Below are 17,922 nucleotides of genomic sequence, written 5' to 3'. Positions count from 1 at the left end.
GAGATCATAATCACACCCATATTGAAAGACCAAAAAGGCCCTGTAGACACACCTACCAACTACAGACCGATCGCTTCAATCCCACTCTATGTCAAGATGATTGAAGGACTCGTGGCTCAATACCTCTCTAACTACCTAGCAGACCACAATATACTTCACTCATCCCAATCAGGATTTAGATCTTACCACAGCACGGAAACTCTACTAGCAACACTACTGGACATAGCCCGACAACACCTCAGTAAAGGTCACAGGATCCTAATTATCCAACTAGATCTTTCCGCAGCCTTTGATCTAGTTGATCATACCATACTACTCCAGATACTTGACGCAATAGGGATCTCAGGGGTGGTGTACAACTGGTTCCAATGATACCTTAAAACAAGAACTTACAGAGTTAAGATAAACGACACGAAATCCAACACATGGTCTAATCCATGTGGAGTCCCTCAGGGCTCTCCACTTTCGCCCATTCTATTCAACCTCTACATCTCTTCCCTTGGTACCACTCTAGACAACCTAAACGTAACATCCTTCAGTTACGCAGACGACATAACTATCCTCCTCCCCTTCGAAACCCAAGACAACTCCGCTACTGGACACTTGGAAACAATACTGGACGAAGTAGAAAAATGGATGACAAACCACAAATTAAAACTAAACTCGGATAAAACCAAATTCTTAATGCTTGAAATGGACAAAATCCCATCCATATCAGACCTGGAAATCAAAACTACCAAATACCCAATCCAGACCTCCCTCAAAATCCTGGGAGTGCTGATAGATAGATGCTGCACTATGCAGACTCAAATCAACAAAACTACCCAAAAAGCATTCTTCACAATGCGCAACTTACGAAAAATAAGGAAATTCTTCGACAAAGAACACTACAGGATCATTGTTCAATCCCTGGTACTAGGACTTGTGGACTACTGCAATATCCTATATCTACCATGTCCTACAAAAATGATCAAAAAACTACAGACCATTCAGAACACGGCTCTCAGACTAATCTATTCCCTCGGAAAATATGACCACATAACTAACGCCTACCTAGACTCACATTGGCTACCGATCAGAGCCAGAATCCAATTCAAACTATACTGTCTAATCTTCAAAGTACTCAACGGTACAGCACCTGCCTATCTAATCGATCGCCTACACCGGAACCTTCCACCCAGAATAAGAAGAACACTGACACCATTCTCATACCCACCACTCAACGGCACTCATCGTAAAAAGCTTTACGATAACCTCATAGCAACGCATGCAGCAAAACTCGAACCCTCCATAACCAGATTATTAACCTCAACATCTGACTTCAAAGCATTCCGCAAAGAACTCAAAACGCTACTTTTCAAAAAGCATATTCATAACACCTAATCTCCTCTTCCACATACACCGACCAGGTTACCCACTCCCTGACACCAAATCCTCAACCGACCAAAAAACCGGAAAAAGATTTGATATGTAATGTAATATAACTGCTCTCATCCAATGTTACCAAGTCTATACTCATTCTGTAACTATGTCTTACCCTAAATGTCATGTACCCTCCTGGAAATGTCCAGCTTCTTCTTATGTAATCCGCTTTGAACCGCAAGGTACAAGCGGAATAGAAATCACTAATATAATGTAATGTAATGTAAATCGTCCATCTTTATGTCACATTTTCGTCCAACTTTTTGTCCAAGTCTAAAATGCCTAGAACAAGCCCTGTTGGACGTGGGAGGGGTCTGCGAAAGTGATGGACTGAACACCCAGACATGGCACCTAAATAGTGGGGTACCTTACAGGGCACTGCTGTGAACTTCACAAAAAGGGTGCTATGTCTTCTCCTCACTATAGCTCCCTTTATAGGTCATGGTGAGCCCCCCAAACCACCTCCAGAATCCCCTAGACCCACTTATTACCACTCTAATAGCCCTTATGGCTGCAGGAGCCACTTATATGCCAGTAAAAAAGGGTTTTGGAGGTGTATAGGGGAGTACACATGTATAAGTATCAATGTGCAGTGATTACAGGGACTTATGGGCATGGGTCCTCCTCTCCATGAGTCCCTAATCCACCCCCAAGGCGGCTTAAGCCGCCTCTGTGCTGGATGACTAGGCTTTCCTATGCCAGGTGGCCAGGTGATGATGGTCTGGAGGCTGAATTTTAAAGGTGTGATTATGATTTTTATGGGGTTGGGGGAGGTCGGTGATCACTGGGGTAGTGTGTGTGGGTCTGTTTTATGTGTTTGCAGCACTTATCTGGTGACATTAGGTGGTTTTTTGTGACTTGGACCATGTTTTAAATGGTCTAAGTCACAATGTCCAAGTTCGTCGATCCTGGGCTGAATAACTTTCGGTCATACATGCTGTATGACTAAGTCTAAGCCGGCCCACGTCTCGCCCAACTTCCGCTCTCGACACTCCTCCTGAAATGCCCCATTTAGCTTTGGTCGTTCAGCGGCACTATGAAGGCCTAGGTCGTTTAGAAATACGTCCAAAACCTGTTTTTATTATCGGCACTTGGATGTATTTGGATAATGTTCGTCCAAGTGCCGACTTAGGCCAGTTTTTAGACGTTTTTCTCTTTTGATTATGAGCCCCACAGTCATTAAACATATCTCTCATAAAATGACTTTAGACACTTAGGCCTGATTCTATATATAGCGCCCAAAATGTCAGTGCCAACTAGAACAGCGCTTAGCATGATTCTACAAGGTGCTTATACCTTTTATAGAATCATGCTAAGCACCAGTGTATCACATAACTTTTAGGTGCTCCCATTAAGGTTAACTAAAACCAGGCCTAAATGCCTGCATCTAAGTTGTGCATGGATTGGGTGTATTCCATAACAATGTGCATAACTTTCAGGAATGCCCACAATCTGCCCATGCCCTCCCCTGACCATGCCCTCTTTTCAAATTTGTACACTAGAACTGGCGCATAGTTTTTAAAGAATAACACTTTCCAAGATGTGTATGCAACTTTTAATTAGTGCCAATTAGTGTCAGTTATGAGCTATTAATTGCCAATTATCAGCATCAATTAGGCCAATTCATAAATTAAGTTGTGCACACCGATTTGCGTGCAGAACTTAAGACACCATATACAGAATTTGGGAGTTACTGGCTGGAATAAATCTGTGTATTTGTGTATAAGTAAATTATGGCTTACTTAAATAGAACCTTACTAAAATATTTAAGATCAGTCAGTCTCAATTTGGGATCTAAAATTGCAGTTGGAATATCTCAGTCCATAGGTGGGAACTGGAAGTGGGTGCTGCAAAAATTGCTATCTAATGACAGCCACTAACTAGAAGCAGGAGCTAGTGTAAAGGACCCTTTTGAGATGGGACCAACTTAAAACTCCAATTAGCAGCCACGGCCTAGGGTTATTCACTGACTCAATCTAATCTAAAGGATAGGTGTAGTCTTGATTTTGCTTTTTTGATGCACTGAGATATAGATCTAATTTCTTTGAGAACAAGCAGGATGTAATATTCTTACTGATGGAGTGACATTATCTGATGGAGCCCAGACAAGAAGCATTCCCACCATCTATTCTGGAAGAGTTTGAAAACAGCTCACCATGAATACACATGCCTTCCCACCGGATGTTGTCACATGGGAAGAGGTCAGTTTCTATGGAACACTGAAGACACATTTCTAAGTCAGTTCTCCAGAGCTTGCATGTCTTGTAACTGTGCTATTATTTTGAGCAATTTTTCTCCTGTGTATTTGTCACATAGGGCCTTCCCTGTTCTTTTTAGTTTCCGCAATTAAGTTTTCAGCATTTAAAAAATGTCTTTGTTTTTCCATGATTCAATAAGCTCTCTTTGCCTCAGGAATCCTGATTGGGCTGCAGTATTTTCTTCAACGAGCCATTTGATTTCACTGCAGTCAATTTCCCAACATATCCCTTAAAACTCTCTGTGGTTTTAAAAGTGCACCAGGTGCAACAAGACCATATTGATCATGAATACACATAGATGATGCCTGCAGTGCCTGAAGCCCAATCCCAATTCTTTTTTTTGCAAACTCTATTTACAGATATCAAGAAGAGGCATCAAGGATTGAGAGAAGCAGCAAGAAATGATTTTTGGTGCTGAGAATTCAGATCTATAGATCTTAGCATGAGGGATGTTGGTCTCAGTGGCTTTTGAAGCTGCACCATATATTGGGAATGCATTGGGATTGTAGAGGCTTCCTCCTCTTTCAACATCAAGCATCAATAGCAGCCACCAGAATCAGGCATCTTCCAGTCTCTTGAGGAAGAGGAAGGATTCATCCTCATCCTTGTTGACATTGAAAGATGGTGATGTTCTACATTGGGTGGAGGCTAAGAAGCATTACTATCAATCCCTCTTGAGGCACTGTATCAAGAGCATGCTTTCCTTTTTTCTAAATTAGACTACTGCATGCTTTCCTTTTTTCCAAATTAGACTACTGCAGTTCTATCTATGCAGGTCTGCTAGCATGTCAGATTAAATGCCTCCAAACTTTACAGAATTATGCAACACATTTTCTTTTTAAAGCATCTAGGTATGATCATGTTTCTCTACTTCTTCATTTGCATTGGCTGCCTATGCATCTTAGAATCAAATTTAAGATTATTATACTTACACATAAAGCTTTCTACAAAGTACCCCTTCTTATCTCTCATCTTCTACTGTCCTTTACACTCCATCATGTGCACTATGATCAGTGGATTAAAATAGAATAGTTCTCCCAGGTCCACGATAGGTTCACTTAGAATCAAAGAGAAACACAACTTTCTATTTTCTTGTTCCTTCCTTTTGGAATTCTTCCTGGATTTTATATGACTAGAAAAATCATTTCCCCATTTTAGATTTTTTTTCTCAGTTTTGTCCAGTGGTACTGGTTGATGTTGGTGGATGGGTGGCTTGGTGATGGTAGGCTGATAGCATAGGTTTTTTTAAAAAAAATGTTGTATGTATGTGCTTGGATGTATGGCATTCCTTTCCTTTATACATTTTGGTGTTCTTTTCCTTTCATGATTTAATTTGTTTTTATTATGTTCACCGTTTAGATCCTTGAGTGGCACAGGCAGGTATATATAAAAAATAATAATTAGAGCTCCCTGATGTGAGATAGCTTGCCCTCCTTGGCATTGGATGGGGTGTGACAGCCTCATCAAACTGAGATCAGGTCATCAATACATCTGAGGATGTCACTGCATTGATTGAGCCTCAGCCTTCATCGATAGCAGCACTCAAGAAGCAGCTCAGGGCCATGACCCAAGATCCGATAGATAATTTCCTCTACTCAGTAGGAGGCTATGTCATTGAAAGCATCAATGCCAAGGCTGGAAGTGATGCAATCTATCCTTGAGTACCATGCACTGCTTGTAGGTAGTGCATTGGCATTAAAACCTCTAAGGGCACCAGAGCTGATATACACCAACCTGATGTTGATTTCTAGCCCGATGAGGGAGGATGATCTGTTGGAATGCAGGGTGTCCCCAGTGCCTTCATCCCTCAGACCCAGATCTGAACATAATGTCACTTGTTTGAGGAAGATTGGCATCTCTAGGAAAATTCTTTTATGATTCTGACTATTCTTGGGTGTCTGAGGAGTCACTGGAAGTCCACTCAGACCCCTTCCCTCCACACATAAGAAGCCCCCTGAGGAGCTCTTATTCTTTGATTTTGTCAGGGGGATGACTGAGTTTTTTATTTGATTTGAGGAGTGAGGATGAGTCCCTAACCAAGGCACTAGCCATCCTGCAGTTTGATGATCCCCTTCCACTAAGATGGCTATGACAGTTCCTGTGGATAGGATCTTTAAGCTTGTATAGATGATAATGTGGGAGAATCCTCTTTCTGTAAAACAGATGACCAAGAAGGCTTCAGGATTCAAGAAACTTCAGTTTCATCACCATTCCATGATGGTTGAATCTACTCTCAAAAGGGCCAGGAGTTCTAAGACTCATTCCTCGGTGTCCCTGTGAAGGGAGGTTAACACCTTGGAATCTTTTGGGAAGAAAATGTTTCAGAATGCTATACTAGCTTCCTCCTTAGCATCCTGTATCCTAATGAACATGCATTTACAGACTACTCTGCATAGTATGGCGGAATTTGCAGACATCATTCCTTGGGAGAAGTCTAAGGAGCTCCATTAGCTATTAGCCAAAGAGTGGAAGGGTGAAAAGTACATAATTTGGGCAACCTAGGATGCTTTTGATTCAAAATCCAGGGCCTCCACTATGAGGATTAGGATGTGCCGATCTACATGGCTATGTGCCTCATATCTTGAGCTAGCAGTAAAGAAGAAGCTGAAGGATGTTCCTAGCCATGGAGACCATCTTTTTGGTAACAAAGTGCAGGAGACTACAGACCATCAAGAAGCACACAAATACTAAGAACACATTCTCAAGGCCCACTCCTGGCCCAGCCTCCACATCCAGGTGGTATAATGGTAGGGGGCAACAAAGGTCCTACTACTCTTCCTCGACACATCAGGTATCTAACTTTCACCAAAGGCAGCTCCCCAGTCAAAACAAGGTACAAGTTTTGACTGCCTTCAGGGCAGCATAGCCAAAATTTAAGTAATTGCTTTAGATGACCATCTGGTAGAAGGGAGGCTGATTTTTTTCCAGGTAATATGGCCCTTTACAACCTTATACCAGTGGGTTAAGAAAATAGTCCGGACAGGTTACAACCTTGACTTTGAAACAACTCTTCCAAGAGCATCAAAATTAAGCCCTCCAAGAGTATCAAAATTAAGCTCTCAGCATCAGGAACTCTTCCCTCTTGCAGGCCAATGTGGTCAAATCTGTTCCACCAGAGGAAAGAGGGTAAAACTTTTATTCCAAGTACTTCCTTGTGGCAAGGAAAATGTGGGAATATTGTCCTATCCTAGACCTCAGGGCCCTGAAAACTTTTCTGGGCAGACAAAATGCATAGCACTAGGCAGTCTGGGGTTGTATGTGTTTCTCTAAGTAAATTTATTTATTTATTCACTTTTCTATACCGTTCTCCCAGGGGAACTCAGAACAGTTTACATGAATTTATTCAGGTACTCAAGCATTTTTCCCTGTCTGTCCCGGCGGGATCACAATCTATCTAATGTACCTGGGGCAATGGGGGGATTAAGTGACTTGGCCAGGGTCACAAGGAGCAGTGTGGGTTTAAACTCACAACCTCAGGGTGCTGAGCCTGTAGCTTTAACCACTGCGCCACACACTCCCCAGCTAAGAACATAAGCATTGCCATACTATGTTAGACAGAAGCTCCGTCAATCCCAGTATCCTGTTTCCATCAATCTCAGTATCTTATTTCCAACAATGACTAATCTAGGTCAGAAGTACCTGGCAAGATCCCAAAAGAGGAAAAACAGATTTTATGCTGTTTAACTCAGGAATAAGTAGTGAATTTTCCCAAGTCCATCTTAATAACGGTTTATGGACTTTTAATGCAGGAACATGTCCAAACCTTTTTAAAACCCTGATAAGCTAACTGCTTTTACCACCTTTTCTGGCAATTCTAGAGTTTAATTACACATTGAGTGAAGAAATATTTTCTTTGATTTATTTTAAATATACTTCTTAGTAGCTTCATTGCATGCCCCCTAGTCCTTGTATTTTTGGAAGCAGTAAACAAGCGATTCACATCTACCCATTCCACTCTACATAGGGCTCCTTTTACTAAGCTGCGTTAGGGCTTTAACGCGCGGAATAGCACATGCTACATTGCCACGTGCGCTAGACCTTAATGCCAGCATTGAGCTGGTGTTAGTTCTAGCTGCATAGCGCATGGTATTTTCTTACGTGAGCTAAAAACACTAGCGCACCTTAGTAAAAGGAGCCCTTAGTATTTTCTAGATCTCTATCAAATCTCTCGTCAATTGTCTCTTCTCCAGACTGAAGATCCCTAGCATCTTTAGCTTTTTCTCATAAGGAACTCAACCCATCCCTTTAATCATTTTTGTCACCCTTCGCTGCACCTTTTCTAATTCCGTTATATCTCTTTTGAGATGTGGTTACCAAAATTGCACACAATATTCAAGGTTTGCACCATGGAGCAATACAAAGGCATTATAATATTCTCAGTTTTATTCTCCATTCTTTTCTTAATAATTTCTAACATTCTATTTGTTTTTTAGTTGCTGATTATCGACAGCAATACCTAAATCCTTTTCTTGGGTAGTAACTCCTAATATGAAACCTTGCATCACATAGTAACATATAGGGGCATAATAAAAAAATATGTCTTAAGTCCATTTTGGGCCTAAGTTGCTAGTCACTCAAAGTCGGTCATATCCAAAGTCCATTCTCGAAAAATATGTCCAAAATATTTTTTTTCAAGAATCATCTACTTGTACGTCCAGCCGTTTGATCGTCCAGACTGCTAAGTCTATCTTTACACCCCATTCTCATCCAAAAATTTGTCCAAGTCAAAAACGTCTAGAACAAGACCATTTGTATGTGGAAGGGGCCAGCAAAGTGATGGACTGGCCACCCAGACATGGCAATAGAATAGTGGGGCACCTTACAGGGCACTGCTGAGAACGTCACAAGAAGGATGCCACATAAACATCTCACCACAACTCCCTTATAGGTTATGGTGAGCCCCCCCAAAACCTACTAGACCCACCTGTCTACCACCCCAATAGTCTTTATAATTGCAGGTGCCACCTGTATGGCAGTACAGTAGGGTTTTGGCGGGTGCACATTTTTTTTTTTTTTTTTACCATGAATGCAGTGATTAGAATGGCTTATTGGCTTGGGTCCTCCTCTCTATGGTTCTCTAGCCCACCCCCCCAGACTACTTAAGCTTCTTCTGTGCAGCTCTACTAGGCTTTCCTATGCCAGTGCTGATGTTCTGGAGGCAGGTATGTACGTTTTTATTAAGATTTGTATGGTGGCAGTGGGGGTCAGTGATCACTGGGGGAGTGTGTGGGTGTCTGTACTTTGTGTCTGCAGTGGTTATCTGGTCACTTTGGATAACATCTGGGCATTTAGACCTGTTTTTAGATCGCCTAACTCACTATGTATAAGTTCCGTCTAGGCAGTCTCATTAAACTTTCGGTTATACTTGCAGTATGACTAAGTCTAGGTCAGCCCACATCACGCCCTAATCCCACCCTCACCACTCCTCCTAAAATGCCCCTTTCAGCTCTGGGTGTACAGCAGCACTGAAAAGGCCTAAGCTGTTTTTGGATACATCTAAAATCCGTTTCGATTATCGGCACTTGGACGACCTGTCTTTAAGATCATCCAAGTTCTGATTTGGGCGGGATTTTAGACATATTTCTGTTTCAATTATGAGCCCCATAGTAACATAGTAAATGATGGCAGATAAAGACCTGAATGGTCCATCCAGTCTGCCCATTAGTTATACCCATTAAAAATTAATGATTAAATTAACTTGTTTGGGTTCCTCTTCCTTAAATGCATCACTTTGCACTTACATTAAATGTCATCTGCCATATGGATGCACCTCAAAGGAAATAGCAAACAAATCCATGCATATGACTATTTGTGTGCTGAAGCTACTAGGGTCAGTCATAATCTACAATACAGTTCAGTACAGTTCATCTCTGTTCATAGGCGCCCTCAGGTATGCACATTTCTCCAGCAGCCACAGATAGAATCTTTACTTCTGTGTGCAACCGGAGTCAGCAGGTGTCAGATCAGAAGATGTTAGGCTAAATGGCCTTTATCATTCTTGTAACTCCTATGGCATACTTCAGTTTGAGTCAGGCTTATGGATCCTGTCTTCCCAATGGTTGCAGGCCAGAGGGAACCTAAAGGATGTTATTTTCATCATAGTGTTCCTCAGGGAGACACTGTCATAGTGGCTAATTGAAGATAGTCTAGCAAGAAATGTACTCTTCCAAATTGAGTAAACTTTGATGACAGATGCATTCAACCTAGGTTAAGGGGCTCCTATAAATGGATTCATAGATAAGGTCTGTGGTCTGTTGTATCAAATCAATCTTCTTGAGCTAAGAGTGATCTGGAACACTCTAAGGACTTTCAGAGATTGGTTGAAGAAACAACTTATTCTCATTCAGATCAACAATCAGGTTGCAATGTACTATGTCAACAAATAGGGAAACCCAGGGTAATACCTCCTTTGGCAAGAAGCAGTCAGGATGAGGAAATAAGTCATATCCCAAGGTATGATGCTCAGAACTACTTACTTGGTAGGGAAAAACGACTGTCTCAGTCAATGCATTGACATCCTTCTGAGATTCTTGGGATGTTTTAGTAAGCTGATCTCAGTTTGCATGATGCAACTCCATGAGTGGTCTTTGGATATGGGTTTGTAGCTCAGGAGAATTTTTGAGAGGGAGACAGACCCTTTATAGATGCCTTTGCCACTCACCTCAACAAGAAAGTTACTCAGTTCTACTCCAGACTAGGATCCCATGTTAAACTAACCTCAGATGCCTTTCCTCTCCATTGGGAGTCTTCTATATGCACATCTAACACCTCTGATAATGAAATTAAACTGAGACCAAGGAATCATGATTCTAATCATGCCTCATTGATCAAAACAGATCTGATTCCCTCTTCTCTGGAACTAGCTTCCAAAGATCCATGGAGGCTGGAGTACTTTTCAAGTCCCCTCACTCAGAAATAGAGATATCTTCTACATCTCATCCTCTAGTCCCTAGCCCTCATGGTGTTGATGTTGAGATGTTAGTTGTGGATTCCTTTAACTTGCATGAGTGTATTTCCAGAGTTCTGCTCTCTTTCAGGAGGGTTTCCAATAGGAGATCAAATTATTTTAAATGGGAGAGATTTGCCATCTGGTGTGAGGGAAAGGTCTTAGATCCTTTTCCTGCCTTACACAAAAACTGTTTGAATACCTTCTACATCTATCAGAGTGATCTAAAACCAACTCTGTAGAGGTTCACTTAAGTGCAATTAGCGCCTAGCATCACTGTGTAGAGGGTAAACACATCTGTATCCAGCTTTCAGTTGTTTGCTTCATGTAAGGCTTGCTTCTTTTGAAGCCTCCTGAAGTATCACGGGACCTCAATGTCATTTTAACTTAGCTAATGAAAGCTCTTTTTGAGCTACGTAGAACATAAGAACATAAGAATACTGGATCAGACCAATGGTCCATCTAGCTCAGTATTCTGTTTCCAACAGTTGCCAATCCAGGTCACAAGTACCTAACAGAAACCCAAGTAGTAGCAATATTCCATTCTACCAATCCCAGAGCAAGCAGTGGCTTCCCCCATATCTTTCTCAATACCAAATTATAGACTTTTCCGCTAGTAACTTGTCCAAACCTTTTTTAAAGCCAGCTATACTAACTGCTATTACCACATCCTCTGGCAATTAATTCCAAAGATTAACTTTTCGTTGAGTGAAAAAGTATTTCCTTCAATTTGTTTTAAAAGTATTTCCATGCAACATTATTGTGTACTTTTTGAGAATGAAAAATCAATTCACTTTTACCCTTTCTTTCTACACCACTCCGGTAGACCTCAATCATACCTCTCCTCAGCCATCTCGTTTCCAAGCTGAAGATCCCTAACCTCTTTAGCCTTTCCTCATATGAGAGGCATTCATCCTCTATCTATGACAAATTCATCTCCTAACAGAAGCCTCTCCACTCTTAATGATATTTTCCCCCTCTCTCTACCTCGATGTAATTTGCTGTTCTCTACCTATTTCTTATGTAACCCTCACTTCTTGCTTCCTGTAATTCGCTGAGTGTCCAGCCTTCTTCGAATGTGAACTGCCTAGAAATCTTTCGACTATGGCGGTATAGAAGAATAAAGTTATTATTATTTTGGTCGTCCTTCTTTGAACCTTTTCTAATTCAGCCATATCTTTTCTGAGATACAGCAACCAGAATTGAATGCAATACTCCAGGTGAGGTCACATCATGGAACAATACAGAGGTGTTCTTGGTCTTATTTACCTCCCTTTCCTAATAATTCCTAGCATCATGTTTGCTTTTTGGGCACCAGCACACATTGGGCAGAAAACTTCAGAGTACTGTCTACAATGGCACCTAGATCTTTTTCTTGAGTGCTGACACCAAAGGTGGACCTTAATATCAGATAACTATGATTTGAATTATTTTTCCCAATGTCCATCACTTTGCACTTGTCCACTTTAAATTTCATCTGCTATTTGGATGCCCAATTTTTCAATTTCCTATGGTCTTTCTGCAATTTTTCACAGTCCGCATTTCCTACTATCCAATGACTTTTTAATTTCCTCTTCTGCTAAATCTGCCATCAGCAGACAGACTAATTTCGTTAAGTTTCCTTCTATGTGCTCCTTGCTTGTAAACCGTCATGTCCTTAAATGTACTCTGTGAATGTCCTATTGTAACCCATTCTGAGCTTCCGGGAGGACGGGATAGAAATTGAAATAAATAGATAAATCATGATGAACTCTGTCAAAAGCTTTCTGAAAACCTAGATAAACAACATCAGCTGGCTCACCTTTATCCACATGGTCATTCATACCTTCAAAGAAATGAAGCAAATTGGTGAAATAAGACTTCTCTTAGCTGAACCATACTGACTCTTTCCCATTAAATTATGTTTCTCTATGTGTTCATAATTTTATTCTTTATAATTGTTTCTACTATTTTGCCTGGCACTGACATCAGACTTACTGGTCTACAGTTTCTTGGATCAACCCTCTTGCCTTTTTAAAAAATTGATGTTACATTGGCCACCCTTCAATCTTCAGGTATGATGGATGATTTTAACAACAGATTGTAGATCACTATCAGCAGATCAGCAATTTCATGTTTGAGTTCTTTCAGTACTCTGGGGTGTACTCTTTAACTTGATTTGGCTCAATACATCTTCCAGGTTCACTGAAATTTATTTCAGTTCCTGCACATCTTCACCCTTGAAAATCATTTATGGTACAGGTAGATCTCTTACATCTTCTTCTGCAAAGACCAAAGCAAAGAATTCATTCAGTTCCTCACTATGGCCTTGTCTTCCTTGAGTACCCTCTTTGCTCCTTCATGATCTCACAGTCCCACAAATTTCCTCACAGGCTTTCTGCTTCTGATGTATCTAAAAAAATTGTTAATGTAAGTTTTTGCCTCCTGAAGTACTTCACCTGGAATGTCTTATTTTTGTGGCACTTACTTCAGCACACAGGGTCAGTGAACCCCAGGCTCTAGTAACTGATCCACCTTATATAAAATTTTTCAACAATAGAGTAGTTTTGTACACACATCCTAAGTTCCTTCCTAAGGAATTCCATCTTAATCAGTTCATTATTCTACCATCTTTTTTTCCTAAACCTTGTGCCAATCAAGGTTAAAGTGCACCAAACACTTTGGACCGCAAGAGAGCCTTGGTCTTCTATTTGTAGCAGATAGAAGACCATGGACTAAAGCCCATGGAAAAAAGTCCATCCAACTTTTCATTTGTTTTGACCCAAACAGGATAGGGTTGCCATCGGCAAATGCAGTCTTTTCAGTTGGCTGGCAGACTGCAATTTTTTCAGATGGGGCTGACTCTCGAGGGTCATGCCATGGCTTTATCAGTAGCCCACTTGAGTTCAGCCTCCATAGAGGAAACCTGCAGAGTTAGAATGTGGACTTCTGTCCACATATTCACATCTTGCTTTTGTCTGGAATAGAACTCCTGCCATGACAGTCGGAATGGTCATACAGTGCTTCAGAATCACTCTTGGATTTAGAATCCAACTCTACCTTGCCTAAGCCCATTGTGTTTCTGCTGCAGGTTACCAAAAATAATTTTAAAAAAGAAGTAGAATTTTCCATGTTTAGTACATATATTCTTGGACACTGCCTGTGCAAGCCCCTATTACACTAAACTCCACTGGCTACCGGTGGAGGCAAGAATCATCTTTAAATTCGCTTGCCTCTGCTTCAAAACCTTAACAGGCTCTGCACCAATTTACCTATCTGAGCACCTTGAAATTGCTGGCCCCCTCGCACTCAAAATACCTACCTGTTTTCCTTTCCCTCCCTGAAGTGCTGCCTCTACAAGAAATTCCTCGACCGATCCCTAGCATTCCAAGCGGGCAAATGGAACAAATGCCTCTCAACTCTCATCTCCAATTCCCCCCCCCCTATCAAACATTCAGGAAGTTAATCAAAACCTACCTTTTTGACAAATTCCTCTGATTTATCCTCCCTCTTCCTTGCCTCCTCCTCTGACCTCGACTCACCCCCAGACTCTTCTCCGCCATATGTAACACTGCTATTTGTCACACTACTGTATGTAACTTATAGCAAATGTAATTACTCTGACTATGCAACCTAGATGCAAAAATAACTTCACCGTAAATTTATCGTCTAAAATGTAAATGTAACATTACCGAAAATGTATCATCTAAAATGTAAATGTAACATTAATGAAACTGTAACTTCGCTGTAAATGTACAGTCTCTTCTTCTGTTAACCGCATAGAACTTCCATGGTAATGCGGTATACAAGAATAAAGTTATTATTATTATTATTTCCCTATTTTTGTTTAAGGCAGCCTGGTAACTGGTAGGAATATATCATCCTACTTGTACTTGGAGAAAACAAAATTTACTCCCCTGTAGCAGGTGCTCTTCTCCCTGTGGAGTTGAATTCTATCAGCTATACGTGATAGATTGATCTGGTCCTGTATGATAGCAATAGGCAGGAAGGCACATGCATACACAGTGAGACACTTTCAGAATAGCTGTAAATGGAGCATTTCCCACACAAGCTCTGTCAGATGACATCACCCCATTAATAAGAATATTCATTTTGATGTCCTCGGAGAACATCAGCTAGATGTAACTTTATTTATCTAAAAAGACCAGGACTTGTGTTTCCTTCGTGCAAAGAAGCAAAATTAGGACTCATTCAGCCTTTTTGGAACTGATCTGGGTAGGAAGAAGAGCATGTCCAAAGGAGACAAAAGTCCTTTAGATGGAAAAGAATGATACCATGGTGCTTTGGGTTTACTACTCATCCTGCCATCTCCTATAATCTGGAGTTGGCCTGGGAGGGAAGCCCTCTAGGTCCCTAATGAAATGGGCTCAATTATTAATGGAGAATAAAATGTTTAGAGTTAAAATTTTGGAAAACGGCATGAATTAACAGTAGATGTCCCAAACTGAGCCAGTCTTGGTACATGATGAAATCCATTTAGAAGATAGTCCAAGAAAACTGTAAAAGTTAAAATCTTTTCTATTTATTTCAAGAAAGGACAAGAAAGTTGACTTGTACATTTTTATATATGAAATAAAGGAAAACGGACTGAACACATTCTTTTCAGCATTGAAAATTTCAAGGCACCTACAAGGAGGCCAGAGGGCATTGGCAATGCACTTTGGTTTATTTGAAAACCCTTATTTTAGTGGAAAGGTTAGAAATGAAGCTGACACAGAGAAGGCATGCACTCATTCTCATTGAGACACACACCTTCCACACCAGCACCAACATGAAATTGGCTTAGCAATACCACAGTAATGCCATGTGGTTCTGCTTTGGAATCTAAACAGGCCTGAAGACTCATGCATTTTTGCTTTATATACTCTGTCTCTTCTTCCCCTGACAAAACTACAGTATATCATATAGGAATTTTCACTTTTTGAAGAAAAACGTCCAATCTCTGCCTTGAAAGAGGGAGGCAGAAGCCTACTAGGACATGAACAGCAGCCAAATTGCCTTTTTTATGGCTACTATCATCTACTTGATTTCCCCAGGCCTGATCTGTAAAATGAAATAATAGGAAACAGCACTGCAGCTGTGTGACATAGAGAACAGGATTGTGGACTCCACTAGTGCCACCAGAAGGCATGGCTCTCTCATGATTCCTGTTGTTTTGCAAGGATATTATGGTAATTTACTTCAAATATAATTCATTACACTTAAATGTACCTAGAGGAAACACGACTGTATATCAGCAAATGCACAGAACACAAGAGTTTGCATATCAGGGATCTGCCTATTCTTTTCAAGGGTGTCAGACAGATCACCAATATCAAGGTAACTTTTTATATTACTTTACTTGCAATCTGAAGCTAAGTAATTCTTTTGTGGCCTTTTGAGCTTATTATTCAAGCTCATAGGCAATGTTTTGATGGAAGGGTAAGCTGGACCATAGAATAAGTACCAGTAATCAATTTTTTTTTCTATTATCTCCTATTTTCTGTCCTTAGAAGAGGCATTGACCAAAGGTTGCTTTATATGGTTTTTTAGAATTTAATTTTATTATGTTTACCTCAAAAGTTCTTTGGATGTGGGAACAGGGAGAATAAAGATGAGAAAATAGCAGCATAAGATCCTGTGGTTAGTAAATAGCCCCCACCCCCACACACACTTTATCCCAAAAAGCCCTGATGAAAACATTAAGGGTCAGATGCTGTTAACAACACTTACATTTATAGGCACCTACAATGTAGATGCCCAGATGTGACAATTACATGTTAAGGGTTGCTAACAGAATCGTGCCTACACTGTAGGCATCTCTAATGTAGGCCAGGATTTATTCACTTACATTAAGGTGTCTAATGACACCTTAAAAAAATGCCCCAATCCGCCCCTAACCACTCCTACATGGGGTTAGACTCTTGGGTGTAGGTGCCTACTGCCTACCACCCAATTAACCTTAATTTTTTTTGTCATTATGGGCTTGTTAAAGCTCATTAATGTCACCATTAACTCTAATTTTGAAATTGATATATATTATTGTAGACACTTACACTTTAGGCATGTACTTTGTAGGCGTCACTTATAGAATTTTCCCCTAAATGTTGATCAGTGAGATGAAAGGTTGAGATCTAAGACTGCACGCTATAGCAGATAAATGTTATTTTTGTTTTGTATTGCTTTGTTTTTACATCTAAAGCATTATATCGCAGGCATCGTACAACCATGTTGAAGCCAAGGGCTTTGCTTAGAATGAGCCCTGTTACACATCAGCATTATGTATCTGACTAACTCTGTAATCCTAAGACCTTTCAAAGATTCAAAATTAATTTTTATTAAATCAATAGCACCTAGCTTCACTTTTTACCTTTTCTTTTTGGTCTATACCCTATTTTATTTTGTGAGTTTTTATTCTGTCTAATTTTCTCTCCTTAAATAATGGAAACTTTGCAAGTTAAGCTGTAAATTACATTACATTAGTGACTTCTATTCCACCTTAACTTTGCAGTTCTAGGCAGATTACAAAAGAGATAAGCTGGACATTTCCAGGAGAATTACAGGATCAGGTACTAATTAGAAGACTGTGACTTACTCCAAATTAAGGGATACTAAGGTACGGTGTTAGCTTGTCTTGACAAAGTTCTTGAAGAGTAAGGTTTTTATTTCCCTTCAGTGGGATATGTAATCAGGCGATGTTAACAGTATGTGGGTGAGATGGTTTGTTAGTATAAACACCATAAATATAGGCTGAGAAGATGGATGCTGGAATGGATGAGAACTATATTTTTTAAACTAAAAGAGTAAAAGATGACTGTAATGAGGGACATATAGAGGATGATGGAAAATATTAGGAACATGTGAAATCTGTGATGTGACAAGGTAGGCATGAACAAGTGAACAGATAGGTCAACCAGTTGTTGACTACTATACTATCAGCAGAGTGTCTGCAAGCATTCTAGCCTCCCTGTACCATTTTCATGCTGACCTCAGCAGCTTCCACAAATAAAAGACATGATCAACACAAGGGGCCCCTTTAATGGTCTTCATTTTAAACATGTAAACAATGCTCACTGTCCCCCAATGGAAAGCTCCAAATTGCCACAAAAAGCTGAACTTTATTTTTTAGTCTTATTGTTTCTAAATAAACAGAAGCTTATCAGTTTCTATTAGATGTTTGTGTATTATGTGGTTGGTTTGTGGGTTCCCCTCACCATAACTCTAACACCATAACTCTATCAAACTTTGCAGCTTGGTCCTTGGGGAACATCAAATTATTTTTCTTATTCTAGTGCAATAGGTGTGTCATTCTAGATG

The 17,922-nt window shown here is 40.3% G+C and overlaps 1 protein-coding gene across 2 annotated transcripts in view; it reads left to right on the top strand.

Annotated features, from left to right (window-relative positions):
* MACROD1 (mono-ADP ribosylhydrolase 1) overlaps positions 1–17,922 on the top strand; it is an 835,512-nt gene that overhangs the window by 104,194 nt on the left and 713,396 nt on the right. The gene's annotated exons all lie outside the window — the stretch shown is intronic.

Source organism: Geotrypetes seraphini, chromosome 8, assembly GCF_902459505.1.
Source record: "Geotrypetes seraphini chromosome 8, aGeoSer1.1, whole genome shotgun sequence".
Lineage (NCBI taxonomy): Eukaryota > Metazoa > Chordata > Amphibia > Gymnophiona > Dermophiidae > Geotrypetes > Geotrypetes seraphini.
Note: the sequence above shows the minus strand (reverse complement) of the source record. Positions and strands in the feature narration are given on the sequence as shown.